The sequence below is a fragment of the Schistocerca nitens genome, chromosome 5, assembly GCF_023898315.1.
Source record: "Schistocerca nitens isolate TAMUIC-IGC-003100 chromosome 5, iqSchNite1.1, whole genome shotgun sequence".
NCBI classification, from domain to species: domain Eukaryota; kingdom Metazoa; phylum Arthropoda; class Insecta; order Orthoptera; family Acrididae; genus Schistocerca; species Schistocerca nitens.
The window spans coordinates 768360675-768373165 of NC_064618.1; positions in this window are offsets into that span (position 1 = coordinate 768360675).

The window sequence follows — 12491 nt, forward strand, 5'->3', positions numbered from 1 at the left end:
GGGTCCCACAAGGTTCCATCCTAGGGTTCTTACTTTTTCTTGTGTATATCAATGACTTTTCATCAGTAACATTACCAGATGCCAAGTTTGTTTGGTTTGCCAATGATACAAACATTGCAATAAATAGCAAATCAAGTGTAGTTTTAGAAAGATCGGCTTGTAAAATATTTGTAGATATTAATCACTCGTTTCTAGCCAATTCTTTGTCATTAAACTTTGAAGAAGCACACTACATGCAGTTCAGAACTTGTAAAGGGTGTCCTAAGAGTATATGCCTAACATATGATGACAAGCAGGTAGAAGAAATGGACAGTGTTAAATTCTTGAGATTAGAGGTTGATAATTAATTGAACTGGGAGGTGCACACCACAAAACTGCTGAAGCGACTAAACAAATCTCTATTTGCAATGTGAATTCTGTCAGATACAGGCGATATAAAAATGAAAAAGCTGGTATACCATGCTTACTTTCACTCCATAATGTAATATGAGATTATTTTTTGTGGTAATTCATCAAGCCAAGCAAAAGTTTTCTGGGTGCCAAATCGTGCAGTAAGAGTTATATGTGGTGTGAACTCAAGAACATGCTGCAGAGGCTTGTTTAGGGAACTAGGGATACTAACTACTGCTTCAGAATATATTTGTTCCTTAATGAAATTTGTCATTAACAATATAACAGCTCAGTTCATGGAATCAATACTAGAAATAAGAATAATCTTTACAAGGACTTACTGTCACTTACTCTTGTACAAAAAAGTGTACATTATTCAGGAACACACATTTTTAATAACTTGCCAGCAACCATAAAAAACTTAACAACGAATGAAATTCAGTTTAAGAGAAGCCTAAAGGATTTATTGGTGGCCAACTCCTTCTACTCCATTGATGAATTTCTCAGTAGAACCAACTGATTTTATATATATATATATATATATATATATATATATATATATATATATATATATAACTTCTGCACCTTTTCAGTGCAGTAATGTGTGGTTCAAGAATCATGAAAGGAGGCTGTATACATGGAAGAAGCCAGGAGATACTGACAGGTTTCAGATAGATTATATAATGGTAAGACAGAGATTTAGGAACCAGGTTTTAAATTGTAAGACATTTCCTGGGGCAGATGTGGATTCTGACCACAATCTATTGGTTATGAACTGCAGATTGGAACTGAAGAAACTGCAAAAAGGTGGGAATTTAAGGAGACGGGACCTGGATAAACTGAAAGAACCAGAGGTTGTAGAGAGTTTCAGGGAGAGCATAAGGGAACAATTGACAGGAATGGGGGAAAGAAATACAGTAGAAGAAGAATGGGTAGCTCTGAGGGATGAAGTGGTGAAGGCAGCAGACGATCAAGTAGGTAAAAAGACGAGGGCTAATAGAAATCCTTGGGTAACAGAAGAAATATTGAATTTAATTGATGAAAGGAGAAAATATAAAAATGCAGTAAATGAAGCAGGCAAAAAGGAATACAAACGTCTCAAAAATGAGATCGACAGGAAGTGAAAAATGGCTAAGCAGGGATGGCTAGAGGACAAATGTAAGGATATAGAGGCTTGTCTCACTAGGGGTAAGATAGATACTGCCTACAGGAAAATTAAAGAGACCTTTGGAGAGAAGAGAACCACTTGTATGAATATCGAGAGCTCAGATGGAAACCCAGTTCTAAGCAAAGAAGGGAAGGTAGAAAGGTGGAAGGAGTATATAGAGGGTTTATACAAGGGAGATGTACTTGAGGACAATATTATGGAAATGGAAGAGGATGTAGATAAAGACGAAATGGGAGATAAGATACTGCGTGAAGAGTTTGACAGAGCACTGAAAGACCTGAGTCGAAACAAGGCCCCGGGAGTAGACAACATTCCACTAGAACTACTGATGGCCTCGGGAGAGCCAGTCATGAGAAAACTCTACCATCTGGTGAGCACGATGTATGAGACAGGCGAAATACCCTCAGACTTCAAGAAGAATATAATAATTCCAATCCCAAAGAAAGCAGGTGTTGACAGATGTGAAAATTACCGAACTATCAGTTTAATAAGTCACAGCTGCAAAATACTAACGCGAATTCTTTACAGACGAATGGAAAAACTGGTAGAAGCTGACCTCGGGGAAGATCAGTTTGGAGTCCGTAGGAATGTTGGAACACGTGAGGCAATACTGACCTTACGACTTATCTTGGAAGAAAGATTAAGAAAAGGCAAACCTACGTTTCTAGCATTTGTAGACTTAGAGAAAGCTTTTGACAATGTTGACTGGAATACTCTCTTTCAAATTCTGAAGGTGGCAGGGGTAAAATACAGGGAGCGAAAGGCTATTTACAATTTGTACAGAAACCAGATGGCAGTTATAAGAGTCGAGGGGCATGAAAGGGAAGCAGTGGTCGGGAAAGGAGTGAGACAGGGTTGTAGCCTCTCCCCGATGTTATTCAATCTGTATATTGAGCAAGCAGTAAAGGAAACAAAAGAAAAATTCGGAGTAGGTATTAAAATTCATGGAGAAGAAGTAAAAACTTTGAGGTTCGCCGATGACATTGTAATTCTGTCAGAGACAGCAAAGGACTTGGAAGAGCAGTTGAACGGAATGGACAGTGTCTTGAAAGGAGGATATAAGATGAACATCAACAAAAGCAAAACGAGGATAATGGAATGTAGTCAAATTAAGTCGGGTGATGCTGAGGGAATTAGATTAGGAAATGAGACACTTAAAGTAGTAAAGGAGTTTTACTATTTAGGGAGTAAAATAACCGATGATGGTCGAAGTAGAGAGGATATAAAATGTAGACTGGCAATGGCAAGGAAAGCGTTTCTCAAGAAGAGAAATTTGTTAACATCGAGTATAGATTTAGGTGTCAGGAAGTCGTTTCTGAAAGTATTTGTATGGAGTGTAGCCATGTATGGAAGTGAGACATGGACGATAACTAGTTTGGACAAGAAGAGAATAGAAGCTTTCGAAATGTGGTGCTACAGAAGAATGCTGAAGATTAGGTGGGTAGATCACGTAACTAATGAGGAGGTATTGAATAGGATCGGAGAGAAGAGAAGTTTGTGGCACAACTTGACTAGAAGAAGGGATCGGTTGGTAGGACATGTTTTGAGGCATCAAGGGATCACAAATTTAGCATTGGAGGGCAGCGTGGAGGGTAAAAATCGTAGAGGGAGACCAAGAGATCAATACACTAAGCAGATTCAGAAGGATGTAGGTTGCAGTAGGTACTGGGAGATGAAGAAGCTTGCACAGGATAGAGTAGCATGGAGAGCTGCATCAAACCAGTCTCAGGACTGAAGACCACAACAACAACATGTGTACATTGTAAATAAGTGTTGTAGTAGTTCTATTATATGTTTATTACCTTATAAATCAAAAAACACTTTGTTTTTTAAATTTTAAATTCAGTGTGTTAATGCAGTCTTAGTAAATGAGTGTTGTAAAATGATCTTTTCATATAGTGCTCATTAAAAAAAAAAAGATGATCATTCAATTTGGGACCTATGGAAGGTTGATTAGCTTATTTGTTTTAATTGTAAATATTAGTCATGCATTATTGTATTTCTGACATGTTCTACGTCTTGGAGGACCTCTTCGCTATGGATCAATTGGAATGAAAGTAAATCTAATCTAATCTAATGAAAGAACGCTAGTTTGTGATAAAAGGAGGAATGGAGTGGGACGAGAAGAAGCCTGAATGACACCTGTTTTTATGGGTTTCCTGTCAATGTCAAAGTTAATTTAACCATGTACCAAACACAGTTTCAGGTCCATAAAACTAAGTTCATAGACTGATTTTCTGTTTCATATGTAAATTTAATTTTAGGGTGAAAGCAGTTCAGGGGTCCATTAAGTGATGTGACGTCATTCACGTCGTCCTTTGTGCTATAACATCTGTCGAAGAATTTGAAATGTAGAAACATTCCTACCTAAGTCGATAATATTTGTTGAATTATCGGCCTGCGTCGAAAAAGAGACATTATTTTGATTGTATGCCATCTCTTATAAAATACAAGAATTTGCCCATTCCATTTAGATATTAGAACTGTGTGTCAAGTTTTCCAATTTTATTATATGCTGTGTAGTTTCCTTATATACATTACTTATACTTTTTATATACTTATATATATATATATATATATATATATATATATATATATATTCCTTGCTGCTGATACAACACGTTGATGTGTACATAGGTTTGATTCATTTACTGATAATTATAAATTTGTCAAGCTTTGTCACGTACGACATATACAGCTTAGGATATGCCATGGCGTTATACTTCTGTGAAGAAGAGTTTGACATCTGCTAAACCAACAGTAAGTACGTTTTTGTAACATATTTCTCATTCTTTACCTACATGTATGGTCAATGTCTAATGGTTTATAACTAGTTTTGTAGGTTTCTGAAGATGACAAATTAATGCGCTGATATTAGTAAAGCGACTGTCGACTGAATTTTATTCTGAAATAGATAGAGGAACACGGCCGGAAACGTTACACAGTCGATTTCTCTCTCAGCAATATCACTTTAATTATGGTTGTTTGTGAGAAGATCATAATATGCCTTGTATAAAAAATCTGTACTAGCACGCGTTAGAAGTCTACAGTGGCAGATTTCTGGTCTACCGACACGTTTTGTTCAGGATCCAGCGAGTGACATGCAGATATGTAATTCATGATTTCGGGAAGGCTTCGACATACAGGAGGATCACAAAGCCACATCACTTACCTGAGTCAAGAAATGGGACTGTTATCATCACGACAAATACATTCGCGGACTGTGCCATGACTTCTGGATAACCGCAGACTGTTAGTACGGTAGTAATTGTTGTGGTTTTTCTTGATAATGGAGCAGACAGGGGTGCTACGACGGTGGTGTGGATAATGACGACACGGGACGTAGGAGTGACACCATGTCGAGTTTTTATAAAAATTCTGGTTCTCCACAAAACCCCTCGTTGGATGAATATACGTGTTGAAGCTCTGAAGATGACGAACGCTGCCACACTGTATTCGTCTTCCAGTGCCTAGCCTGATTATGAGGGCTACCTTTGGGTAGACAATGTGATTATCTCTGGTTCGCATAGCCAGTAATCTGGACAGGTATTGAATTTCTGATGTTATAAGGCCGATGCCTGTGTGCTGTCTTCAAGGTTGCTGTAATACTACCTTTCACCAAGATAACACAATAATTTGTTGTTCATGCCGTTCTGGCCCCCTCGACGTAGAGAGTTTTTATTTATTTATTGCAATCGGTTTTCTTTATGACAAACATGGAACTTTACATATAGAATTACGTTTTCTTGAATACTTATGACGATCTATTTATTCTAAATAGTAAACTAAGTTTACAATCACACTATTTTTCTTTATTTATTTCTGTTACTATTGCTCTAAAATTCAAATGGCTCCCTAAACAGTACCTTACATGAATAGTTCCTATGCCATCCTTTACCACTCCCAGTCAAGAATTCCTTCACTGTGACAGAAAAAGAACCGTAGTTTTCCGTTATTTGAAACTATTTAGATTTATTTCGCAGTTACCTTTGTCGCTTGGCGCAATTCATAAAATTCTACAACAACTTTTAATACTGAAACATACGTCAGTAACTCTAAAACCAGTACTTCTAGTACAATAACTTCTGTAAAGTTTGGAAGGTAGGAGACGAGGTACTGGCAGAAGTAGGGCTGTGAGTACCGGCCGTGAGTCGTGCTTCGGTAGCTCAGTTGGTAGAGCGCTTGCCCGCGAAAGGCAAAGGTCCCGAGTTCGAGTCTCGGTCGGGCACACAGTTTTAATCTGCCAGGAAGTAACTTATAATAATGTTAGCGTCACTAGCCCTCGGAGAAAAATCAAACAGCATATTGTCTAGTGTAGCTTCATTGTTTCTCCTCCTGTAGCCTGAAACCACACACACACACAAACACACATACACACACGCACGCGCGCGCGCACACAGTTTATTTCTACCGTGATGCATCTAGTTTCTCTGTCCGTTCCAGTCCAGATTATTCACTGATTCTTGTCTTCTTCTTCGGTGTGCTTGTAGCGACTTACTTTCACTCTTACGTTACTGACAATGAGCCCAAAGGAGAGCGGACTAGAAGGACTTCGTAGTCATTCCTTGGAATCGCCTGCAGACATTAGTCGTCTCTTCCGTGATCTCCGCTGGGTATAGATACAGATTTCTTTCTCTGATGTAGAAGGAGACAGAGCATGTAGATTATTACTCTTAATATCCTGCATAAAGTTTCACCTCTTAAAACCTACCTTGGCCTATTTTGCTCTAATTATGTAGTAAACATGCATGTCTCGTAAATCCTGCGCAGCAATCCTTGCAGCACCTTCAACTTGGGAATATTCTCACGGGAAATGATTTCGTACGCCGATTTCGCCGCCGCCACAGCTGGTCGTTGGCCTGTTAATAATTCCGTTCTTATTTGGCACAAGATGTTTTATCTGAAGCTTTTCAGTTTAAAGTCAAATATACCCACTATTTCCATGAAACTCACGTACCTCTGCTGTAATATTAAAATGAAGGAAAGGTCAAAGTTATGCATTACGGTATTTATCTATGCTTATATACTTCTGCATAATGTTTAAATGGATCGGAGGCCAAAGATACGTGTTACATACATAGAACTGGAGGCTACATATATGAAACGTTCTGTTCTCCTACTACATGGCAGTTTATATACAAACTGGCAAGCAACTTATGTTATAGTCTAATGTGCACATCCCAGTAGGGTGTACAATCGCTTTGTGGCCACTGTAGATAATATTCACTACCGACAATGATTGCAAAGCCTATTACTTCTTCGTCACTTCCTTTTCTTACTGTGAAAGGGAACCTATTATTTGCTGCAGCCTTGGGAACTCTTCATAGTCAGATCTGACTGGAACTCGAAGGGACCAGAGAATCATAAACCCGTTTGGTGCTGAAAGCAGTCCTCCCGTGCAGTAGAGGACAGAATTCACTACGTGCCATCCACCTACAGCAGATTCTTTCCTGTGTGCCATAAAACTGCATTCTGCTGAGATACTAGGAGACATCCTTTTGAGAAACACCAAAACTGAAGCCAGGTGTAGCACTCAAAATGGGAGGAAGTGGAGCCCGCTGTTTTTCTGCAGACATGTCAGAAGAAAAACGTTCATTTAAATCCGAGTAACAGGCCCTGTGATTGGCTGCAAATAATTATTTCTGAAGAAGCTATGGTTCGCCCCTAGTGTCTACATGCCAGCCCTGTGGATAGCTGGGGTTAGTAACCTGTCATTGAATGGGAGAGATTTTCTACATTCCTTCCAGTGTCAGACCATCTTTGGTTAACCATGATAAAATCCGTAGGAACTTGGGAAACATATTTATAAAATTATTGTTGGTGGGAACTCGCAAAATCTGCTGTAATTGGCAGTCGATTTTCATATGCTGACAGATCGAGCCAAGTCTAAGAGAGTGATGTCAGAGAGAATTGCTGCATAGACAATAAAGGGAAGACACCTACTGACAAAGAGACTGATGAGTCGTCGCAAAAGGACTACAGAGAAGGATGTGTCCATCTTTGAAGGGAGCACAAAGGCGTACGGGATGCAGAATATCCAGCCACTACTGCTGCTGTCTTCCACATTCACATCATACTTGAGTGGTAAGAATGAGCCAGCAAAACAAACACTGAGTCGAGGTGTACTCAATGATAGTTAACTTATATCAGGACTTAATTGCATAATAATTCTGCAGAATATTTCTCATGGAGAAAAATAATGATGTAGCTAAAATATTACAAAAATGGTTTAACAGCAGTTTTGAACAAAATAAAATATTTAGCTACAATGGTTACCATTTTCAATCAGAAATTGGCCATCGTCAGAGCATTTACACTGAATTTTAAATACAAATGGGTATACAGAAAGCCTGATTAGAGTAGTAACATACAAATTAAAGGATACGTAACCAAAATTAAAACGAAAAATTGTACCCAACAAAGTAGGCGGAGAGCAGAGCAGGTGTTGTGACTCAACAAAAGTCAGCTGCTAAAGAGAGCAAGGGAGCTGTTGATGAAGTACGTCATGCTCTATCCATAAATCATAAATCATCATGGGCCCATCAAAGCAATCGAAACGAAATGCATAAACAAACAAAATTTAAAAGATACTGAGAAAGTAGTTGTCTACAGTCATGAACACTCCATAAAATTGGCGTACATAACGACAGATGTACGGAAATATATGTTATGTCAATGGAACACTATGATACAATACATCGTGGACCCATCCTGGTAGTCATAAATGTAAAACAAAACGTATAAGCAATTAAAAACGGTATTGAATGTTGGTGTTCACAGTTATTAAAAATCCGTACATATAAACATGAAATTAAAATTTTTGTTTGGAGAAATAAAAAGAGAAATAACAATGAATAGAAGGGAAACAACCTTCTTTAGTAAGCCTAAAGCACAGTCCTCTGATTGCATCAAAGTAGACTCTGCGACAGTAATTGTCATAAAACAACATGGGTGAAATAAGGAAATCACGAATAAAAACAAAAAAAAAAGCATAGGCAGCTAAGAATTTAAAATCGAGTTTACATAGTTGCTTACAGTCATGAAGACAGTCCCTGAAAGTAGCTATAAAATAAAAGGATAAAGAAAATGTCAATGGAACACTATGACACATCCCTCTAAATCCATTTGTATCTCAGTACAAATGATCTCGAGTTGGTCGCATTCAGGTAACCATTGCAAATAAATATTTTTCGCAGTCAAAATTGTTTGTCATTGATTTTTAAAATTAAGTGAGGTTTAAACATTCACAGCCAGGTAGTTGCTTTCACCATGCACTTTTGCTAAGTTATTGGTGATCGAACTTGCTTTTTTGGAATCTTTTTTTAAATCACCAAACATTTTCTCAGACATTGTTCGTAGTTCCAATATCGTTTCATGTTATGGTGTTATGTGTCCACTCAGCTGTGCCAAGGCCATATTTCATAATTACAATCACTTTGCCCACTTATTAAATGTTCGCATATTTAATCAAACGGGTAATTCATTTGTTCGATATTTTTCAGTTAACACTTCACTTAGAAATTTGTTATTTTGGAAGCCGTTAATTGTCTGATTTACATAGTCAATATTTTTATATCAAAGAATCTCACCATTTGAAACATTTGATTATTGATTGCATTTATTTGTAAAATTATAGACAAACTCTTTAATAATAAAAGAACTTCAAGAACTGAAATCGTCATAAGTTTCTTATGCTTTGTTAATTTTTGCTTCTATTACAGTAAAGGTTGGTGAGTGAGGTCCATTGTTCTTTTCAGTTTCGACGTTGCAGTCTTTGGGGAAATATTTTAATGGCGTGTCTACATCAGGTTATTTAGCGGAAGCGTTTATTTTGCGTCAGTATTTGCTGAAGACATGATTAACTCGTGCTCCGCTAACAAAATTGGGTTGTTTACCCAATCATCGAAATTTAATACTGTGCTATAATTAGCTGGAGATAAAGGAAAACGGAGAGGGTTTTTAATTTCCCACTACTCCAGTTCGTCTATGCTCTGACAGGTTGGAAATATGAGAGGGAGGGGATAAAAGCACCCAACTGGTCTGTATCCATCATTTTTTATTTTTCATACTGCACTTTGATTAGCTGTACAGTCATGAGCCAATACATTATAACAGTTCGTTGATAGGATTGCGGAGACATGTGGAATTAGATGTCTGAGCACAGGTCATGTAATTCGCGGAAAGAACGGGCCGCTACTTTACATGCACGGTCGTGGCGTCCGATAGCGGCTCAGATGGGTTCTATAAGTTTTACATGGGACGAATTTGGTCACGGAGACATCAACGTGAGCTCATTATAATGCTCCTCAAAGCACTGTAACAGGTTCTGGCTCCGAGACACGGACAGTTACACTGCTGAAAGATGATATCACCATCGGGGAACACATGCAGCAGCCGGCCGAAGTGGCCGAGCGGTTCTAGGCGCTTCAGTCTGAACCGTGCGACCGCTACGGTCGCAGGTTCGAATGCTGCCTCGGGCATGGATGTGTGTGATGTCCGTAGGTTAGTTAGGTTTAAGCAGTCCTGAGTTCTAGTGGACTGATGACCTCAGCAGTTTAGTCCCATAGTGCTCAGAGCCATTTTTGAACACATGCAGAATGAAGGGATTCAGCTGGTTCGCAGCTGTCAGCGTGTCTTCAATTACTACCACAGGTCCCACGTAAGCGTAGGAGAACGTCTCCACAGCATAATACTGTTCCCATCAGCCTGCATCCACACCACGTTGTACGTTTCGAGCCGCCGTTCACCTTAACGACGGTTGTGGAGACGACCATTGACCTAATGTAGCAAAGAGATGGCACTTTTCCCGCGAACGGCAAAGGTCCTGAGTTCGAGTCTCGTTCTGGAACACGGTTTTAATCTGCTTGGAAGTTTAATGATTCAGTATAATATCCTGTTATATACAGAGAGATTATAATTGAAGTTATGCTTTCACGCCGCTATAGAAAAACACCACTGGTCAGAATGACTTCAGATTGCAACGGAATATTATCGGAGAGTGGGGAAAAAGTATGACAGAAGGAAAATGAATAGTTACAAAATGTAGCAAGAGATGGCGCTGTAAGCATCATAATTTAATTGTGGTCGACTACATATGACAAATTAATCACACAACAATGCCTAAGGCGTACGTTTGACGTTAAACAGACTGTATTACTCAGTGTGAACGGGTGTACAGTTGTGATATTGTAAGTTACGTAAGCCCACCCACCACGGCAAGGTCATACATCATCGGATGGGAAAAATCGGGTTTTAACTGACCTGAGGCCAAAAACCGCATAGAAAGCTTTACCTACATCGGGTTTTAGTTGTCCTAAGGCCAAAAACCGCATAAAACTCATCAATCACTTCGGTTTTTAATTGTCCTGGAACCAAAAACTGCATAAGAAGTATCAATCGAAATCAAATCGGATTATAAATATCCCTGTGACTGGCCCAAAACATGTTCAGTATGCTGTCCAGCGTTTTCTGCAACAAGTGTTTACGGGGTCACGTTCAGAACATATTGCGCAATGCGTGCCTTCAATGCAGCTAAATTTACAGTCGGAACACTGAGCACTACATCTTTCAGATAGCTCCACAACCAGAATTCACGCGGATTAAGATCAGGCTATCAGGACGGCCAGGCTGTAGGGAAATGGTGGCTGATAATTCTAACATTTCCGAAATGGCGCTTCAGCAGCTGCTTAACTGGATTTTCCATGTACGGAAGTGCGCCATCTTGCGTAAAAATGATCCCATCCACACATCCACGTCGTTGGAGAGCTGGAATGACGTGGTTGCGCAGACAATCATAGCGCTTACCAGTGACGGTACAGGTAACAGAACCGGAAGCACCTGTCTCTTCGAAAAAATATGACCCTGTGATGCCATAAACCCGCACAACACAGATATCTTTTTAGGATGAAGTGGTACCGGTGGATCTGCGTATAGATTTTCCGTTACCCATATTCGACAATTCTGTGTGACATATCCTGTCAGATGGAAGTGGGCTTCGTCTGTCCACACAATCTTCCGCGACCAACCATTGTCCACTTCCAAGCGAGCAAGAAATTCTAAAACAAATGTTTCTCTTGCTGGGAGGTCAACAGGAAGCAACTCCTGTACATGGGTAATTCTGAATGGATAGCAAAGAACGTGCTCACGGGTAAGTCCAATGTTAGGGCAATGCGTGCACTACACGTTTGCACACCACCACTCGTCTCCTCCTGCATTGCTGTGGCCACTGCTTCCACTGACGTCGAAACATTTCGTTTCCTCCCTCTACCGGGTTGCACACCAAAAGAACCCGTCTTTTCCAATTTCCGAATCATTTTCTTCAGACCCAAAGCAGTCATCGGACCACGTCTTTTTTCAAACCCTTCGGCGTTCTGCAGAGCGACGTGTGGACAGTCATCATTCTTATAATACAGCTTTACAAGCAGTGCGCGATCCTTCATTGAGACAGTCATGGCGAACGTCGCAGAGGCGAAAGGAGGAAAAGCCGTGTACCCGGCGTGTTTATACAAACTTCAATAGGTCGTGCGCATGACAGGTGCTTTCATTTAAGTATTCTGACACATACAGCGCCATCTATTGACCAATTTTCACACTATTTTTTTCTTCTGCCATACGTTTTCCCTCTTCTCGGATAATATTCGGTTGCAATTTGACGTCATTCTGACCAGTGATGTTATTTTTACAGAGTTTTGAAAGTTTAACTTTATTTATAATCACCCTGTACATCAATTACAGATATTAGAATAGAACCCTTGTTATTAAGTTATCCAATTCTGTTTCATTTTAAATTTCTGTATATTTTATTAATTCGCAAATTTAGCCAGTGCATCGACTGTTTGACTTCAGAATCACAGCTAGAGGTTATCATCTGAAGCGGATTACCTGTGGGCCATGAAAGCCGACGTGTATGGCTCTGTCCTATGACTGCATCGAA